This window comes from Lissotriton vulgaris, unplaced genomic scaffold (assembly GCF_964263255.1).
Source record: "Lissotriton vulgaris unplaced genomic scaffold, aLisVul1.2 SCAFFOLD_1227, whole genome shotgun sequence".
NCBI classification, from domain to species: Eukaryota; Metazoa; Chordata; class Amphibia; order Caudata; family Salamandridae; genus Lissotriton; species Lissotriton vulgaris.
In genome coordinates, this window is record NW_028248634.1 from 520,946 (window position 1) to 541,975 (window position 21,030).

A 21,030-nucleotide genomic window follows, 5' to 3' on the forward strand; every position below is an offset into this window, starting at 1 on the left:
TAAGCTTCCCCGAATTTATGCCTTAAAGGCATCCCAAACTATGCCCAGGGAAGCAGAACCTAGATTATTAATGAAGTATTCTGCCGTTGATTTTTGTAGAGCTGTCTCCACCTCCTCTTCTAAAAGCAGTGCACGCCTTAAGGTCCATCTCCTAGGCGGTTGTGGCCCCAGAGCTTGTATAGTTATCGTTACAGGTGAATAATCTGAAATATGAGCAGGGAGGAGCTTAATTTTCTTAATATTTGTTGAAAAGGCTCTGTCTGCTAGGAAATATCGAGTCTTGAAAAGTGATTATGATTTTTCTATGGTACGTATACCCCCTTGTCTTACCCTTCAAGTGTCTCCATACATCCACTAAGTTAAAATCACTTATTCTGCTTTTCAGAGTGTTCCTCGTTCTGGGGACATAAATACTCTCTTGTAGACCGATCTAACACAGGGTCTAAAAGGACATTGAAATCAGCACCTACAACTACAGGAACTGAAGCTGCTGCCATTCTCAATTCTAGATCTACGATATATATTGAGGATTATCCTCATTGGGACCGTAATATCCGATGCATAGAAACTCCATATCGGCCTATCTTACCCGGGCTGCGGCCCATCTACCTGAACTGTCTGTGCTTGACTCTTTAATTTCTATTCCACAAACATTCCTAATCAAAATAGCTACTCCCTAACAGCAAAATAATTGATCTGAGGCAATATAATTTTGGACCCAGCCACACCTCCCAAACAACTCCTTACTCTCATTTGCCATAAGATGCGTCTCCTGTAACAGCATTACCTGGGCCTGACTATTTCCTAAGTACTCAAGTATTTTCCTCTGCCTAGGTTTAGACCTCATGCCATTCACATTCTAAGTGAGAATTTAATGTTCGGGATGTTAGTCGAAGTCATCTTTCTTAGTGAGCTCACCTTTTATTTTTAATCTTACTCCAAGAAGAAAATCCTGCATAAAAGAATTGAGGGCTCTTTTTAATATTTTCCCCCACTGCTCCCCACCCATGCTCCCCCACCACCTCCCCCTTCTACTGTGCCCCCCCCCCTCGAGGAACCCTCCCCTGAGGAACCCTACCTACATTATTAGGCATAATTATGCCTATAGGCGTGCAATCCTAGGGGGATTTACTAACACACAATTTATTTACACATTGTTAAAGTGCTGGAGAGCTAAAGAACTACGCAAGCCTATTACTTTGGCAAGTTCTCGCTACTCATTTTAGTTATTAATGCTTCAACATCCTCTACTGAGCGGTAATTATACATTTTAGTGTTCTACATTATACGGAGCATAGCGGGGAGTTTTAACTGCATTTTTTCTCAAAACCTTCAGAGCTCCACCATTTTCCCACCTAGCTCCCATTGCTTCTGTTCTGTAGCCTTACACACATCAGACCTGATCAGAAAGAAATAGCCGTTAAACACCCCTTTGACAAGTCGGAAAAGCTTTCCTGACTAGTAAAAGTGAGTTAGCAGATAACAATGTACTTGCAAAATATATTTATACATAAGAACCAATCTTACTGAAATGGTGTTTTAAATTTCCCCAAAGCAGTTCCTATGAGTTTTATTAAGTAACAGCCATTCTTGACCAGTTTGTGCGACCTTGAGTTGCCCTAGGCTGAAATGGAAGAATGTTGTCTCCTGTACTGTGAAGTAAGCGGAGGAACAGACAGCTGAAAAAGAAACAGTACCTACTACTTAAAAACTGTATCTGACTGCACAGCACAGAGAGGCTGAAAGCTCGGGAGACAACCGTACTCCAATGCAGTAAAGTGCGAGAAAGAAGTATCAAAAATCAGGTAGTTGTAAAAGCAGAGTTCACCAAGACACCCCCTGAGCAGTATAATCTATCCACGAAAAGCTGATAATCATGCAGCAGAATGCTATTTGTGCACAGGGGCGTCCAAATATAACAACTTTAAACGGCTTCAGGACGAGGACATCGATTAAAAATACAAATTGACAAGAGGACAAAAGTTCAGCTATCAAAACATGTTATCAGAGCCCTGATCTCCTGCTGTTGATGGGTGACAAGATAAACTTGAGAGTGACTCATCCTCATAAAATGGAAAACAGTTATTGTTGGGAATTTGTGACGATTGTCAACAATGTCAGCAGTTACAGTGATTTCAAGGCTTCATTTGCAGCCCCCTACGGGCTGAGATCCAACTACAGTCTGGGAAGGCATGGCCAGGTTCAAAGTGCATCATGACAGAGGCTTAACGTTCTGTAACTGATCTGAATTATTTTGCTATTAATGCCAATGTTTTGCAAAAGATTTTGATTAAGGGCCTACCACAAAGGTTGCCACCTTCCAAAGACCCTTCAATCAGTCATTATGTAAGAAAATAAACATACACTGAGCAATACCAGGTGCAGCTCGAAGCGCTTGGGGGTGAGAGCATTTTGCGCATATATGTTGTCAAAATATCTTTTAGACTCCAGATTTCAACCCAAGCATGAGGTAAGATTATGCAGCAATTCACAAACGCCAGAAGAAACAGATTGGTGACGGGACTGAGGAGAGAGCAAACAGAGAGCCTGCTTATGCTTCAATGTATCAAGAAAGCAGCTTGAATCTACTATCGGGTAGAAGTAACTGCAAGTCAGGGCTTTAAGTGGCCCGGGTCCTGCCGATGCTCAGAACTGTCAGCTTTGAAAAGCAGGTGCTGAAACGGGTCCCAATTTGGCTCTCCATTTTTACCCTAGGGGTGGGGTAAAGAAACTTAACTCGTCAATATAGCACCCGGCACTGCTTTTGATGCAACTTTGCAGTGGTTTGTCAGTTTTCTATAGGGAAGATATGAGCACCAGTGACATCACACAAGAAGTGGTCATTTGTTAAATGACAGGATGTTGAGCAGATGTGAGGCTCAAACCTACATGCTCAGCTCGAAGGTCGGTAGCTCTAGACGTACGCCACATCCTCGTCTACAAGAACTGAAGCATGTTTAATATTATATATAACGAAATCACAGGTGGTGCTCATTTGTACATGTAATGTTTCTTGTTCTGTTCTATATAAGGATGAATGGACAGAAACAGCAAAACACCAGTCTAACACTATAGATTTTTAGCATACGTGTTTTAAGCCATGCCCTCAATTACATTGGCCACGCCCCTATGGGAAACACCCCTCAGATTTTTCATCCTATTTAAAGCCCTACTGCAAGTGTTTATTTACCGATACATATTGGGCGGCCCTGCCGGAATCGGATTTGTTGCCGGTTTGGACACCTGCACACATCTCTGTTGACTTGGCTGTGCTGCTGAGAGTTAGTAAGCTTTAACAGTAGACCCGCACTTACCGGCATCATCCTCGGTCCGTACCACATTGATGCTGGCTGCGGGCCGGCAGCTCCGGTGCCAAGGCTGATCTTCAGCGCTGCGAAGGGAACGGTGGGCTAATTCGCCCGGTCCCGTTTGGTTTTGGGTCAACCAGGCAGACGGGTTTGTATTCAGTTCTCTTGCCCTCTAGCCCTCGCCGCTTCTGTCTCTACCGGGTGGTAGAGGCTGGCTCATGAGCAGCTCCAGTGGCTCAGGTTTGGGGCGGGGTCAGCAAGAGGTTCCCAAACTGGGTGCGGTGACGAGGCATGAACGGTGGAACACTGAAACTAAACAGGTTGGCCGCTCTTAGTTTTTCGACACCTCCTCTCGTTACGCTAAGTTGTGATAATGCGCTGATAACGCTCTCCTCCCAGGTCTCCTTACAAATGATGGCATACGGTATGTTTGGTGCAGGCGCAGCCCCAGAGGTATCGCGTGCATGCGAAACAAAAAACAAGTATGAGTTTACCCACCAATCAGAGACAAACAAGCATTTAAAATGCAATAGGATTCGTATTTACGCGAGACCTATTGCATTTTAAACGGAGGGACGTGTGTTAAAAAAGGCACTAATGGGAGGAGGTGGAGGGGTGGTGGTGGTAAAGGGAGGCAAAGACTGCGGTAGGGAACGGGGGGGGGGCAGGGGAACAATACAGCTTTAAAAGTAAAGGGGCCGATAGCTGTGGAAGGACCACAATAACAACATGTTTGTCAGGAGGCGGGATTAAATTGGCCAAAACCAATCAGCATTTAGAATTTCGGCCAATGAAAAAGATTGGCGGAAAGCTTCCCCCGCTATACTGCAAACAGCATCTCTTGACGAGACAGCGCAAACCTAGACTACCTGGTAGAAAGCTCTAAGTGTATCAAGTACATTATTTATTGGTTTTAGCAAAAGCAAACTCTCACTTTAGGAGTAAAACAAAAGTCTGTTGGGCACCCATGTGAAACATGACGACCACTCAGCAAACGTTAGGTGCTTTTAGAGGAGCTCCTGTTGTTCCTCTGAAGACACAGGGATAGCCAGGTTGGTGGGGATCACTAAATATGGTGGACGGTAGTCCAATGGGGTAGTGGAAGTTGTTAAACGTGCTCCTCAGGCACACCGCGGACCACCTGTCAAACTATAAAGGTTAGGTACAGACTTCAAATGTAACCCAAAATAGAAAAATCACTAAAGAAAGACAGTCTGGATTGAAGGTGTGGTGGGCAGGGCACCTTATAACTCTGTAAAAAATGCAACAAAGAATTGTACCAGCCAAACCACTGTTCCTCCCAGCAGCCCTGTTTATAGTTGGATAGATTGTCAGCCTTTCATAGGAATTCGCCCTGGGTCTGTCGATGGAGAACTTCTTCTGACGGAGAAAGGGCTCTCGAAGAAAACCCATCAGACATAATTAGATAAAACAGCGCTATATAAGAACCTTAAAAAAAATTAAAATGTACATTTTGTATTTGACAAATTCATGTTTAAATCCCTTGTGTGGCACGCTGCTTTCACATACTCAACATTCTGTGGTATTTTTTATGGATTATTAACAAGAGTAGTGCCAGGATACAGACATATTTTTAGGTTTACTAAACAAATCAGGTAGGAATTGGGTGGAAACGACTGAATTATTTTCCCACAGGAGTGAAGCCCAGATCTCAGTATTACAGGTAGCACTTCTCTCTTCATTATTACAGAAGGAGAGGTAGTACCATCTCAAGCAAAGAACCGCTTCTCACTCTGAGAGAAGGCACACTGGCGAGAATAGTCCCCTATGATTCCTACTGCGCCTGACTCACAGCTGAAAGCAGTCATGCTATTGAAATTTGACCCCTCTATTGCCAAATAAACTAGGCTCCTTGCTGACATCACTAATTATCTTTATAGTTTAGGGAATAAATCACATTTAAGATCTCCTATACAATCAGCACTCTAATACCATTAATTCAAATACATTTGTTGTTTTACTTTTATTACATGTCTAAAAACATACATTTCGTATTAATGTGTAAAATCTAGTCATCATTGTGTACATTTCATAGCCTCATGATTGTTCTTGCTGTATCATAATTTTGTTGATGTTAATGTTAAAGTAAATTGAGTTTGATCCTGGTACACACGTCTGTAGTGTGGTTTTTAAAGGCTCTTGGATGTCCATCCATACATAGGTGGTGTTTGGATGTTTGGTTATGTATCATTCATACAGATTTCTAAAGTATTGGGTTTCAAATTGCCTATGCAACTAATGGCCATGCAAACCACTTGTTTAGTTTAGAACTTGTTGCTGATAACGTGAAAGTAAAGTGAGTTTGTCCCTGGAGCAAACCCCTGTAGTGTGCTATGTATAAGGATGGGTGTGCTGAAGAGCAGTCTCGTTCCTGTTCCTGACTGGCTGTGGGGTCGTGGTGGTGATGATGATGATGGTCGACAGCAGGAAGAACATCCTAGACTCAACAATTTGTTAAAATGAACTGGGTGGAAAGCATTTGTTTCTACTATCTTTGGCTACTGAAGATGTATCCTTTCTTCTGATGTGCATATTATATCGGTGAACTCCTTCCTCTAGGAAAGGCTGGACTATAAGAACACTGTTTGTTGGACGCTACAGCAACACAAAAGCACCTTACAGATGATTCAGAATGCTACGATCTATCTTATTTGTGGTCTGAGGATGTCCCAACTGCATCACAAAGTTTCACTGTTCGCTCACGAGGCAGCACATACTTTTTATGCCCATTCATTCACCGGCAGAGTTTCTTTTTACTTGTTAAAACAAACCTGAATATCATTTGTATCAAAAATCTGTATCTTTTGTGTTCCTTTACTTCGAAATCCAGATTTTTTTCCATTGACAAGGTTTAAGAAATGTAAAGTAGGGAGTCGATAGTTCTGGACTGTAAGAGCTGGAATTCTTTACTGCTCAAGATTCTTTACTTATCTGTCAAGCTTTCAGAAACGTATTAAGAATTAAACTTTTCATCAGCTCTGTGATCAATACTTTCGCCATCATGCACGGATTCTGTCCTTTCACCAGTTAGGAGTTGGTGGGTTGTTTCTCTGTAAATAAGAAAGGTCTAAAATATAGTCATATAAAATTAATCTGGCTGTGAATCATTTACAGTCAGTAGTGAGCCAGCACATTTCCCAAGGGTCCAGCTTGATATTGGACACCTCTGGGGAAGTGCCACTATGGTGGGTGCATTAATAGATGCATGCAATGAGTGAAATGAGCATCATGTCTCCCAAGTCAGTGCTTCTGAGGTAAATGTTGTGCGATGCAAGCATTAACTCTCAGAGTTACAGGTCACAATTTCCTACTTTGACTTCTTGTGCCTTTGGATGTTGTTTTCTAGCTGCTGTCATTGAACCAGTTATTGCACAAAATGACCAAACCCCAAAATCAGCTAGCAATATTCTCCAGTCTGGGCTTGTTAGACTTATTCATGTGTGTTGTGTTTATAGATTTTACCACTAATCTCTGTAATCCCACAACACTTCGATATCCACTACAATGGTATGGTTTCTCAACTGTTTCTGTTTGTGTAGTGCACTTGAATGGCATTTCCCCTAAGTGGGTTCGCTAGAGATTTCTTAATGTTGAAGGGGCACTAAAACTACTTCCTCATTCACTGCAGTGGTAGGGGTTTTTCCCCTGTGTGTGTTCACTGACATCTCTGCAGAATTGATAACAGACTAATGCTCTTCATACATTCACAACACTGTAATGGGTTTTCCCCTGTGTGTGCTCACTGATGACTCCTGAGATTTGAGGAATCACAAAAACTACTTCCACAATCATTGCAATAGTATGGTTTTTCCCCAGTGTGTGTTTGTTTATTTTTTTGTAGGCCAATAACCAACTGAAGCTCTTCACACATTCACTGCAATGCTATGTTTTTTCTCCTGTGTGTGTTCGTTGATGTCTTCGAAGATTTGATAACACACTGAATCTCTTCACACATTTATTGCAATGGTATGGTTTTTCCCCAGTGTGTGTTCGCTGATGTGTTTGGAGTTCTGATAACCGACTGAAGCTCTTCACACATTCACAGCACTGTAATGGCTTTTCCCCTGTGTGTGTTCGCTGATGAGTCCTGAGATTTGAGGAATCACTAAAACTACTTCCACATTCACTGCAATGGTATTGTTTTTCCCCAGTATGTGTTCGCTGATGTCTTTGTAGGTGTGATAACCGACAGAAGCTCTTCACACATTCAGTGCAATGGTATGGTTTTTCCCCTGTGTGTGTTCGCTGATGAACTTGAAGAATTGATAACTGACTGAATCTCTTCAGACATTCATTGCAATGGTATGGTTTTTCCCCAGTGTGTGTTCGCTGATGTCTTTGTAGGTGTGATAACCGACAGAAGCTCTTCACACATTCAGTGCAATGGTATGGTTTTTCCCCTGTGTGTGTTCGCTGATGAACTTGAAGAATTGATAACTGACTGAAGCTCTTCAGACATTCATTGCAATGGTATGGTTTTTCCCCAGTGTGTGTTCGCTGATGAACTTGGAATTGTGATAACTGGCTGAAGCTCTTCACACATTCAGTGCAATGGTATGGTTTTTCCCCAGTGTGTGTTCGCTGATGTCTTTGGAGGTGTGATAACCGACTAAAGCTCTTCACACATTCACTACAATGGTATGGTTTTTCTCCTGTGTGTGTTTGCTGATGTCTTTGAAGAATTGATAACTGACTGAATTTCTTCACACATTCACTGCATTGGAATGGTTTTTCGCCTGTGTGTGTTCGCTGATGAACTTGGAGTTGTGATAATTGATTGAAGCTCTTCACACATTCAGTGCAATGGTACGGTTTTTCCCCCATGTGTGATCGCTGATGATCTATGAGTGCTAACTGACTAAAGTTCTTCACACATTCATTTCAATTGCACGTTGCTTTTCCTGTGTGTGTTTGCTGATGGTTCTTTAGTAGTGATGACAAACTAAAGCTCTTGCTGCTTGTGTATGATTTTTCTTTCTTGGTTAGTGTCTCTGGGTCGGGTTTATATGTGTCTGCATCCCATGACTGCGTTTCCGAGTAGCTAACATAGTTGATAAAGCACTTGTGTTATTCTCACATTCCCTGTATGTGTGTGGTATTTTGGATGGTTGACTTCAGATTTTACAATGAAATAGAAGACTCACCAACTACTTATATTATAATTGTGGCAAGTAAAGCTTCTTTGTAGGTGGTTATGTCTTTAGATTGCGGAATGGTTTTGCATGTTTCCTTTACCCTTCAGTTGTCTGGCTCCACTCCCTTGTGCTTTTCTCTTGTTCCTGTGGTTTGGCCAGAAAGAGTTTACAATACACCTAGCATGCTGAATGGTGGTCTGCCATCATTACAGGAAGCAGAGCAATGCTGTATCTACCTAATACCGAACACATGATCAAAGCTGGTGGTGGAGGCCTGTTTATACAGGAAGCGGTTTCTCAGTGATGTTGCCTTAATTTTCTAGAGGTCATTTTTTAGTCCTGTTGCGTGGAGGTGCACAGCTCAGACTCTTACATCCACTGAATTGCTCTGGACTGCCTCTTCCAGGATCTTTCAGTTTATGTTCAGGTTCCTCAGTCTCTATGCAGAACTTTTCCTATTATTGGAGCTCATTTTTTTTAACCACTTTTTCCAGATTTGCACGATTACTGTCATTATTCTTGATCATTTGTGCATTCAAAGCTGGTTTCCTATTGGATGCAAAGAGATTTAAAATCACTAAATGGAAATGTAAGAGAATGTGAATACACAATATTTAATTAGTTGTAAAAGACATCTCGTCATGACCATTTATGAAAGTTACCAAGAGATATTTCACCATACACATATATTTAACTAAATGTTCTATAGAACATGTCACATTTTAATTAATTCAGAAAAGGAGGTGATTTTCCGGTGTTCACACAGTAACTTAGTACAGAAAGAGCAAACATGGGGTGCCCACTTGCTAAAGGTACAGCTTTATGAAGACGCACATGGCTAAGATTTCATTTAAACAAGAAGGGATTGTGTAAATAGAGATGGATCAGGATGTGCTGCTGTCACTTCAGTTTCAGGAATCGTATAACAACAGTAACCCTTTCAAGACTACATGACAGAGAAAACTCTTCATGAAGTATATAATAAATGTAACGCTTCAGGAAGTATATAATAATGGTAACGCTCTAGGAAGTATATAGTAAAGGTAAAGCTCTAGGAAGTATATAATATAGGTAACGCTCCAGGAAGCATATAATAATGGTAACGCTCCAGTAAGTATATAATAAAGGTAACGCTCCAGGAAGTATATAATAATGGTAACGCTCCAGGAAGTATATAATAAAGGTAATGCTCCAGGAAGCATATAATAATGGTAACGCTCCAGGAAGTAAATAATAAAGGTAACGCTCCAGGAAGTGTATAATAAAGGTAACGCTCCAGGAAGTATATAATAATGGTAACGCTCCAGGAAGCATATAATAATGGTAACGCTCCACGAAGTATATAATAATGGTAACGCTCCAGAAAGTATATAATAAAGGTAACGCTCCAGGAAGTATATAATAAAGGCAACGCTCCAAGAAGTATATAATAATGGTAACGCTCCAGGAAGTATATAATAATAGTAACGCTTCAGGAAGTATATAATAAAGGTAACGCTCCAGGAAGAATATAATAAAGGTAACGCTCCAGGAAGTATATAATAATGGTAACGCTCCAGGAAGTATATAATAAAGGTAACGCTTCAGGAAGTATATAATAATGGTAACGCTCTAGGAAGTATATAATAAAGGTAACGCTCCGGCAAGTATATAATAATAGCAACGCTCCAGGAAGTATATAATAAAGGTAATGCTCTAGGAAGTATATAATAAAGGTAATGCTCCTGGAAGTATATAATAATGGTAACGCTCCAGGAAGTATATAATATAGCCTTATAGCCCGCAGTAGCGGGCTATACCGGCTATTAAAGGCCCGCTGAATCGTTAAAGGCCCGAGCCGAAGGCGAGGGACTTTAACGAGACAGCTGGACTTTAATTGCCTTATAGCCCTGCTACGAAGGGCTATAAGGCTATTAGAACATTCTGCCACTAGAGAGTAGAATGTTCTAACAAATTAAACAAAGGGTTCTCGAAGCTCGAGGGGATATAAAACCCCTCAAGCTTCAAGAAGCCTTTGTAGAACATTGGAATGTTGCTCTGCGGGCCTATACCGGCCCGTAGAAGCAGGGAGCACTCCATTGTCTGCAATGGAGCTCCCAACATTCCAATGTTCTAATAAAGGTAACGCTCCAGGAAGTATATAACAAAGGTAAATCTCCAGGATGTATATAACAATGGTAACGCTCCAGGAAGTATATAATAATGGTAACGGTCCAGGAAGTATATGTTAATGGTAACGCTTCAGGAAGTATATAATAAAGGTAACGCTCCAGGAAGAATATAATTAAGGTAGCTCCTTTCACACTCTTCTTGACAGTACTTTCCAGTTTACACTGGAGCAGCTGAAGTTCCAACTCCTGTCTTTACTTTTCTTTTTGTTAAGTTATCTTTGCCACATTCCTAGGGATGGTTCAAGCATTTGTTGGAAGATTGCAGCATTGATTATAGAGATTCCATCACAACCAGTAATATACCTGCGATATCTCTGCTGCCAATACGTGTCTGCTTTTTGTCTTTTTCTACCTCACCAGGGTATCTGACTTAATGTCTTCTGTTTGGTGCCAGGATGCTTCCCTGTCGGTGGATGGAGCATTGGCAGAGTGGGAAAAGATGTCCATTGCTTTCAGGTGAGTGCAGCATTTACACTGTTGGGAATTTCTTAAAATAAGCTTTACCTCACTTACTGTTTATCGCCTTCCATACTCCCTTATGTCTGTGTACTCGCTAAGCAGGGTTCATTGACAGCTAAAGCAGCAGAGTGACTCGATGAACACAGCAAATGCCATGGTTGGCCGTAGAAGGATCAAGAGCGTCTTTAGAGAAGCTCGCGCGGGACATAAAAACAGAGGAAGTGCAAAGGTAGCTATTTATGAGGTACAAACAGAGGAGGCGAACATGTAGGGTCTGTTTCATGCGTTTACTGGGCTGGGAATAGGTGTGCACTGTATCTTAATCCTGCGGCTGATAAAGGAACTTGCTGCAAAGGTGTTATCACTTTGACCCTTTACAAGAGGGGAGGGGAGCAGAGCCTTAGAAAGCTCAACACCTGAAGGCTGCCTGCCCTGAGGGGAAGGTGAGGGTCCAGATGTCAGACATTATCATCAAGGAACATAAAAGGATCCTTCGAAACACAGTGGCAGAGAGGCAAAATCGTCAGCCCAGACGAAGAAGAGCTGAGTTCTCCACTGTTTCCGGAACAGTAAGTGATATTGAATCTTTCTAAGGTTAGGAGGCATAGAATTCCATCGGAAACCCCGATTGGTCAGGGAGGACCAGGACGGTCATGAGGGGGTTGCTGCAATTGGATATCGACTTCGCTAAGATCTTAGAGTCAATGTTGATGAGGGAGAGAGGTTTGTATGAGTTGCACTGTGAGGTCGGCTTGCGCAATTTCGGCAGGGAGGCTATGAGCGCTTTTCGCATTGTCTGAGGCAGTATGCCCATTTCCCGTGCCTCTTCGAAGACATGTCGCAGCACAGGGATGAGTAAATGGCGATATGTTTTATAGAACTCGGCCGGGAGGCCATCAGACCCCGGGGTTTTGCCAGATTGTAGATGCATTATAGCGGATATGATCTCCTTGTCCTCGTGGTGCGCAAGGAGGAATTCTCTTTGGTTATCTCCCAGCCAGGCTATTGCGGTGTCCTCGAAAAAAGGGGTGAAGTCTACGGGCTGGGTTTTGTGTGTCGCGTATAGGGCTTTATAAAGGTGTCTGAAAGTGTCTACTTTCACTTTACTTCATTGTTACATAGAGCGTGCTCTATTTTCTGTAATGAGTTAGTCCTACAGCAGGCATAACGACGTGCCCACCTGGCCAGCAGCCCATGTGGCTACCAGGAACCTGATGCATGCGAGTACTGATTTTGTTAAATTTAAAATATCAGCGTACTTACTTGCATAGACTCGCAAATGGTACACTTATGCCCTCCACTCTGCGTGTATGTACATGTTAGTTCTCCGAAATGCATGCTACTGCTGAAAGTGTTACTATGGAACAGAGGATTAGGACATAAGATTTTTTCTTCACTAAAACACTTCCAAGTTGGACATAAAAGCCTAATTAGAAAGCTACCTTTTTTTAATAAAGGTTGTTGAAAACAGTGGGCAAGAGCTCTCCAGCAACCAACCTTGTTAATCTCTCCCCACCTCTGAAGCTATTTTGACCAATCAGCAAGGAGATTGTTGTCCTGCAACCACCAATCATGGTGCTCATTCCACATGTGGAGGTCATGCTGGGAACGCGAAGGTAATTGCTGCCTCCTATTCCTCCAACACATAACTGAAACATCTCTGGACCCCGGAGCTCGCGGATTCCGGAGAACCGGTCGCTCTGCAATTTGGCCTCCCTCTCTCCCGTGCTGTTCCGAAGAGCAGTCACCATGACCGATAGCTGAAAAAAAACAATAGAAGCACCACCAGCAGCAGGACTTCCAGGACATCTGCACCTGCAGAGGATTTCGAAGCAGTCATGAAAGACAAGTAATGCCTTGATCTGAACAGCCAGAAAAGTCTGAAGGAGAGTCAGTGAGGCTGTGGATGGACAGGGGCGTGAGGGCAAGCCATGCAGACAGGCCTTCAGCCTGGGCAGAAAATCCTCTGCATTAGACGGTGTCTGTCTGCCCCTGCTGCACATTCCTGTCTGCCGTGCACACATCCCACCCCTGCCCAGACCTATGCAGATCAATTAGCCACACCTGGATCCAATGTCAGCAGCCGGGGGGCGCGTAAATGTTTTCTGTAAAACCACACAAAAAACATGCCCTTCTCAAAACATTTAACAATATAGTTGCTTTTCTGCACACACACACGATCAATACACAAACCCCAGGGATGTTCAAAACTACTTTTGCTTTGTGGGGTAAAATCGATCCATACTATGAATTCAATGACTCTAGTCACCATCTGTCGTAAACGACGTAGGCACCATAGGACTGCCCAGGCAATATAAATTGGGTGGTCACTTTATTCTTTCAGAAACTTGTTGTGTTTTACATATAATGAAGTTGAAGTTGAAAGTGATTTATTAAGCGCTCCACTACCAAACGGTTTCTTGGAGCTGCAGAAAGACTATCCTGAGGGGAGCAGGAGGAAGAATTAAGACGTGTAGGCTAGGGAGAACAGATGGGTCTTAAGGGCTGAGCGGAAGTCAATGTATCTCGGGATGGATCTAATGGCGAGAGGTAGAGCTTTCCAGAAAAGGGGGGGCAAGCGTGGAGAATCTGGATCCGCCATGTTTTTTCCGACGATAGCGGGGGACGCTAAGCAGGTGCAGAGTGGAAGGGCTCGTAGGCATTTATTTTTGATTTAATGAAAGCCGGAGCTGTGCCGGCAAGCGACATGAAGGTCAAACAGCCCATATTAAATAAAGACCGTTCCTGGATGGGGAGCCAGTGGAGGGACTTTAAGCAAGGGGTGATATGATGTGACTTTGGGAGCCTGAAGATGAGGCGAGCAGCTTGATTTTGTATCAGCTGCAAGCGTCGTCGCTCATATGCGGGAATACCAACGTACAGGGCGTTGCCATAGTCTAGGCGAGATAAAATCATCGCCAAAACTATGAGTTTGAGAGCTTCAGTAGAAAAGTAGCAGGAAATTTTGCGGATAGTCCTCAGGGATAGAAAACAAGATGCTAAGGTGTAGTAGTGTGGCTCACTGGTTAGAGGCGGCAGACCCGAGAGCAGAGGACGGCCCGGGACCAGGGTTCGATTCCCGGCGCGGCAGGTTTCTGGACCAGGGTCAGCGGACTCGATAATTCTCTCGCCTCGGTGCCCACTCTGATCAGCGTTCACACTCGGCAACTCTGGGCATTAGCTTGCCTCATCTTCACTAACGGCCCCACCAGACCGCCGGGGATGCCTGGTCTCACCCTGGAGATACCCATTAAGGGACCATCTCACAGGTAAGCCAGGAAGGGTTTCGCAGCGGTCGAAGCGCCTTGGGACCCTCCGGGTAAGTAGTGCGCTATATAAATGCCTATACATTTACATTTACATACTTTGTCTTTCAGTTTCCCCCACGTCTAATTAAATGGCTCCTTCATCTGAAGTGATTATTGTTTTGTGATTCTGTACTAGCAGCTGTGATTAAAAATCTGTCCCAACCAAGCTCAGTCTAATGTGCGCAAGACAATAAATCGTTGTTATATTCTGCTTTCTACTGGTGAATATTTTTTTGCTAATTTGTAATATCGTTTACTTGGTTTTTGCAGGAAGTGTTATGCTGTATCCCAGTGCCGTCTTGCAGCACTCCAGTTTCTTTCGGTTCTTTGCTGACGAAGCGATTGTAAACACACACAAAACTGTAAGGTGTGGTTAAGCATTAAATGGCCATTCTGTGAATTATGTTACACTGGATATTCACACCCCAACTGATTTCATCGAACAAAGGAACATTCTGGAAGGCCTATTGATGAAGATGCAGAATTGGGCAAAGTGAACCTTTTTTATCTCTACACTGGATGGCCTCTTTAAATACATTTAGAGTGAAGGCTCGAAGCTGGGTACGAGTCTCAGCAGGGATGCTCAACATCTTGTGATTCCGGGCCATTCACTTAATCTTCCCATGCATAACAAAAAAATAATAATGTGTCCGTCTGTAAGCAACTGGTGCTCATGTAAAGGGCTCTGGTACCTTCAGGTCTCATTTTTTTTTTTTGGAAACAATTTTTATTGCAGATCAAATCACAGAATATATCAAGCACATAATTATCATCAGTATTGAAACCCCCCTTCGGTTGTAAGCCCCCATCCTGTATACACAGCCGTTCAGCCCACATCCCGGAGGTCGGGCGGCAAGATCACAAAACGGTGCAATCCTCACAGTCGGAGGTCACTGTACGGCTCATGGGGGGTTCTACTGTCTGCATTTTAATTTTGTCCTAAGCCCGCCCTCCCTTTAGTGTCTACAACTAAACATCCCAATGACACCGCCGGTAAGGGGTCCCTCCCCCCTCCCTCAAAACTCGCCCCTTCAGGTCTCATTTGAGCTATATTAAGCTCCTCAAAAAAAGTAATCAGGCATATGTTTGAGAACCCGCAACTACCTGTTCTAGAAATTGGATATTTTAGGTGGGCTACAGTCTTGCAAAAACAACTTTCTTCTTGAAAAATTAGCATTTAAGAAGCAAACGCTCTTAATCCTTTTCAATCTTGGCGGTGTGTTATATAAAACTGAAAATAATATCTTTACACCCCACTCTGGGCTCTTTGTCTGAATATCGTAATCAGATATTATGTCTGACAAACATTTTGTCCTAAATATAGTTTACAAAAATATCGTCCCATTGGGTAAGATTTCATGTTATTACTCCAGTGTAGCAATGGTTTTGAATCAACAGGGCACAATATTTAGGTCCGACAATATTACGACCACAGAAATCTGGCAGCATACCCACTCTGGAAGGATAAAGGAATTCACAAATAGGCTTCTTTGTTAATTTAATATTTTGAGAGTTTGTTAGCCGTCCTGCACCTTGCATTGCTGTTGGATTTTGTTTTCTGTTTCCTCAAAATGTCCATACTATTTTAAGAATAACAGTCTGTATCAAAATGCTTAGCAAACACCCATGGCTTGCCTTGTGGAATATGCTGATTTAATTTCCTGGTGATGTTTAAGTGGTTGCTACCCAATGACCCTGCATTGAATGACTGTATACGTTTGGGGTATGAATCTGCTTTTTGCTTTAGAAAAATGTTGAAAACAAGTAAGCAATCAATTCAGAAACAACAGTTATGTGTGGAGGAAGATAATTAGTAAAGTGCTAAGCAAGAGTCAGTGTATCTACTTTTTCTTATTGCTGGTGATATGCTGACATCTTTATTAATGTATTAACTTTGTTTAACGGTTTAATAACCCTTTAACTCACTGTTTATTTTCAGGAGAAAGGCACTAAAAGTCACTACTTTTTTGAGAAAATGATCTGATAAAAAAAGTAAGATTAAATTTGCATTCAGTTGAGAAATTTGGTAACTTTCAACGTGATTGGTTTGGATGGAAACTGAGTACTGGGCCTGGACATGCATTGAGCCCACATATAAGCACAGACTACTAATCTCCTGCATTTGGTTCAACTTTAGGATAGAAATGTGCTATTGACCTAAAATAATATGGAGTCTGCAGTGCCTTTCCCAGTAAGTCCAAGAGGTGTTCCTTTAATGTAACAATATACTTTTTCTGTTTCTTAACCTTGAAAAAATGCCCCACCCTCCATACTGAGTACGAGAAGCTGACAACAGCACATCTGTGTTACATGTCATCTCTATTAAAGCCACCTGACCGATTGTTTTCAATAGCCTGTTTTATTAACAATACCACCAGTACCAATAATACCACCACCAATAATACCATCACCACCACCAGTACCAATACCACCACTTCAGCGCCTCTCACTCACCAGTAATAGCAGGGGCTCTGTACGTGGCCGGAGCTGCAGCCGAGACCATCCCTCCCTACCTCCATGCCTGCCATAATGCACAGCCCGCCCTGCACCAGGAGGTGAAGCCAGGGCCCTAGGACACCTGGAGTGTTTTTTATTAGGCCAAAGATAGCAATGACAATACGAGATACCACACTGCATACTCAAATCACAGAGAGGGCAGGAAATAGCCCACCCTCTGCTCTGTCTCCTGACCCACGACAGTGTAATCACAGAGCGAAAAGTGTTAGAGCGCCTTGTTAGTGTTTATAGCTCAGATCATATGTAACTCTCACTTCACACTTTGTGTCTTTGTAATTTACAACACTTACACATCTTCTTCACTGCACTATTTATAACTTTTTTTGAAGACGTCACAGGCCGGTCCCATCCGCCGATAGTTACAATCTAACAAGCGGTCGAAAAGGCCCTTTATTGCAATGCAATAGGTCTCGCATTTGCTAGAGCTTTAGCTATTAGTATTGTAAATGACAATGCCTTTTATTTAGGTTTTAAAACCCAAAACATAAATAAAAGACATTGTTATTTACAGTGCCAAAAGCTCAAACTCGCGTAGAATCATTGCCTGTTTCCAGACTCTAAGAACCGTGGCTGTTCCTAGAGTTGATTCAAGAATCTTATTGACCAGTGGATTAATGATGTCAGCCCCTGCAGCTAGTAGTTTAAGGGGGCATGAGTCAATCGGGGAGCCTGACTTTAAAGTTGTAAGAGCAGTAAGAGATCCCTCCAAAGAGAAGGCATTTATTTAACGTTTCGCAGCACTACGCTGGTAGAGGTGGATGTTAAAAATTGGTCTTAATTAGAATGCGCTCGCTTTATGTTTGCTAACAGCCTTCATATTGAATCGAGGATTGAATTCTGGCAAAACGCGACATAAAAGTGCTTTCTTTGGACGTATCATGCAATTCACGGGTTTTTAAAGGTGAAGTAGGTGACACACTAAATCTGCACCAGATTACCACACTAGGCACATCGGTTTAGTTTTTTCCAATACTATATGCAGTGGGGTCGAAGGGCCACTACACCACTTGAGTTTGATATAAGCATCAGCATACACCTATATGACATTTGCTCATTATGTTTGTTTATTTGTTATTTTTTCAGTGTTGTTCCCTGATGAAGGGCTGTTTAGTTTCGCCCGAAATGCATTGGATTCATAAGTAACCATGTCGCATTTATAAACATATGAAAAATCACGGAATTGGAATATGTGATCATTAAAAAGCAACTGAAAGTGTGTGAAATAAAGAATGGAATAGTTTGCAAAATAAATGGTGTTTAGAATCCTCATTCTTACATCGAGGAGAAACAGAGTGCCCACAGGGATGCTTTTAGTGCCCCATTAGATGCACGTGTGTATCTATATATTTGGTGTCCAGGGACATCGGACGTCTCTTGTGGAGCACCTTAAATGGATTAAAAACCACTCAAAAAAAAAACCACAGCTGTGCACCTGCCTCAATTCTTTCAGTTTCAAACCGCAATCCGTCCCATGAGACAAGTAGCATGCAAAAATCACAACAATGAGTAACTACGATGAAATATCAAAAAGCACAGAAGCTAGGGCAGATACTTTCGCCTTCAAGGAAACTGAAGCCAACCGTATATACGCTCTAATTAGGGAAGAAATATCGCAAGAATCTTCGAGCCGCACCAAGGAACAAAACATAAGATAACTGATCTACTTGACAAAAAGACAAATTAATCAGAAGCTACATGCTAGTAGACTCATAAAATACCACCGATCACAACGTATACCCAGGGGCCTTAGAATCGCCCTTAAACCTTCCCTCTGCAAAAACTCCAAGAATTTCTAGGATAAATGGTTCGCAATCTTAAATAAGTGCTCGCTGGATCTCATTCTTTTAATAATTGAGCAATTATCAGGAATACTAGAGGAACTGACCAAAGAGATCACGGAAGTATCAACTGAATTAACAAACTGATGACAGAGGAAGAACTGTCAAAGACTCTTGAGGATATTAAAGATCAGATGGAGAAACATACAGAGATATCAATGAAAGGAAAATTCATAAATTCAAAAGGGATACCCTGGACTACAAACTCGGGGAAGTGTATACATGGGCTGACATATATGCCCAGAAGAGGAGAAATCGGCCATTCTCACCCAATACAGATACGTCATCATCAGGCAGTGATACTTCACAAAAAACACAGAAAGCACAACCAAGCGCAAGAACACAAGATACCTCACAATCAGAACAACCAACTATAAGCGCTCCAACTGAAACCAATACTTTTTTAGACCAGGGCCAAGCCCAAAAAGGAGACCCAGGAGAGGAAAGATGAAAGGAAAAAGAGAAGGATCATCTCAACACGAGAAGTACGACAGTACCAAAGAAAGACAAAGAACGGAAGAAAACTCAAACACAGATCAATTAGTTATTAACATCAGCAATTACAAATTGAGTACATATGAAATGGAACTGCTACAAAGAGGAACATCTTTTGTACCCACGACTAACACTGATGCCCTAGAATTGGAAGTTAGCTTTTTTAAGCTAATGCGAAAACTGAGACTACGTCATTTCTTCGACAATGTACTCCCCAAACAAGATACAGGAGAGATAGACCAACTACGAGGATTGAGGGTCACCAGTACCTTTCAGGCACCGGTTAGCCACAAAACGTTGGACGTATTTGAAAAATTGGTGAAACAGGATCTATCACGATTGAGGTTTGTGACTCACAACAAGAAGAATATCACCCAAAAAGATCTAGATGCTCTTAAAAACTAGCCTCCAAATCTGAGATTACTTGTACAAAAGCCGATAAGGGAGGCGCTTTAGTCATCATGAACAGTACCATATATGAGGAAAAAGTCATGGAGCACATAATGGACACCAATACATATATGAGATTGGATGGGAATTCCACCATGGAATATATGAAACGTCTAGGAATTATTATCGAAAAAGCCTATGAAATGGGAACAATCAATGCAAAAACGAAGAATTTCTTAATTAAACCCAACCCGAAAAGTCCGGTATTATATATGATACCCATAATTCACAAAAATCTGATTGATGCACCATTACAACCGATCGTTTCTACCTGTGGAAGTCTTCACGACCCTATTGGTCAACTACTTGACAAATATCTTCAGCCTACAGTTAAGACCATGAGGACATATGTCAAAGACACCACCGACTTCTTACTAAAACTTGAAACAATCACAATTGAACACGAGGAAAGCCTCATTTTGTGCACAGCAGACGTCCGCTCTCTGTACACATCTATACCACACTCTCTAGGAATCGAATCAGTGGAAAAAGCATTACTCAATACAAACTTAGACCTTTCTTTGCAGACATTCCTAATGGAATTGATGATGTTTACACTCTACCGGAGCTACTTCCGATACAAAGATACATGGTCCCAGCAACTAACAGGAACAGCAATGGGAAATTCGGCGGCGCTGGTAAACGTCAGTATACTCATGCAGGATTATGAAGAAACCAACATCTTTTCAAAAACTGAATGGTGTGACAATGTAAAACTTTTAGTGCGATACATAGACGATATATTCATTATCTGGAAATCATCGAAAGAGGACTTACAATCTGCCCTCTGTGGATTCAATGACATAGATGACTGGATACAACTTACCTGGGACATTTCTGAGACAACCGTCACCTTCTTGGATGTGAAGGTATCAATTAACAGACAAAGGGTTCGAAACAGACATATTTAGGAAAAGCACCAATAGGAACAATATGCTGCATTTTTCGAACTTTCACCAGCCAAGTCTTAAGAAACATCTCCCTTTCTCCCAAATGGCGAGAGTTAAAAGAATAACGTCGGACAGGACTAAAGTGGAAACTAGAATGGAGGAAATGGCAGATTCTCAAACAGAGGGTATCTCAAAAACATCATAGATGAATCACGAAAGAAGGTTAATACAATAGAAAGAAGAGAATTATTAAAGGCAACAACCAAAAAGGAGGAGACAAGGATTGTAGCTGTATCAACATTTTCTACACTAAGCGAAAGGTTTAGGAAGGTTTAGGAACATCATTATTAAAAACTGGACAATACTAAAGTTGGAACCAGATTTCCAAAAATCCTTTGAGAGTCCACCCCTGTTTGCTTACACACGAGCTCGCAACTT

The 21,030-nt window shown here is 42.0% G+C and overlaps 1 protein-coding gene and 1 pseudogene across 1 annotated transcript in view; both read right to left on the minus strand.

The window, feature by feature from the left end:
* Positions 1 to 21,030, minus strand: part of LOC147663883 (uncharacterized) — a 113,013-nt gene that overhangs the window by 42,290 nt on the left and 49,693 nt on the right. The gene's annotated exons all lie outside the window — the stretch shown is intronic.
* LOC147663884 (uncharacterized) lies at positions 6,814 to 12,845 on the minus strand (annotated as a pseudogene).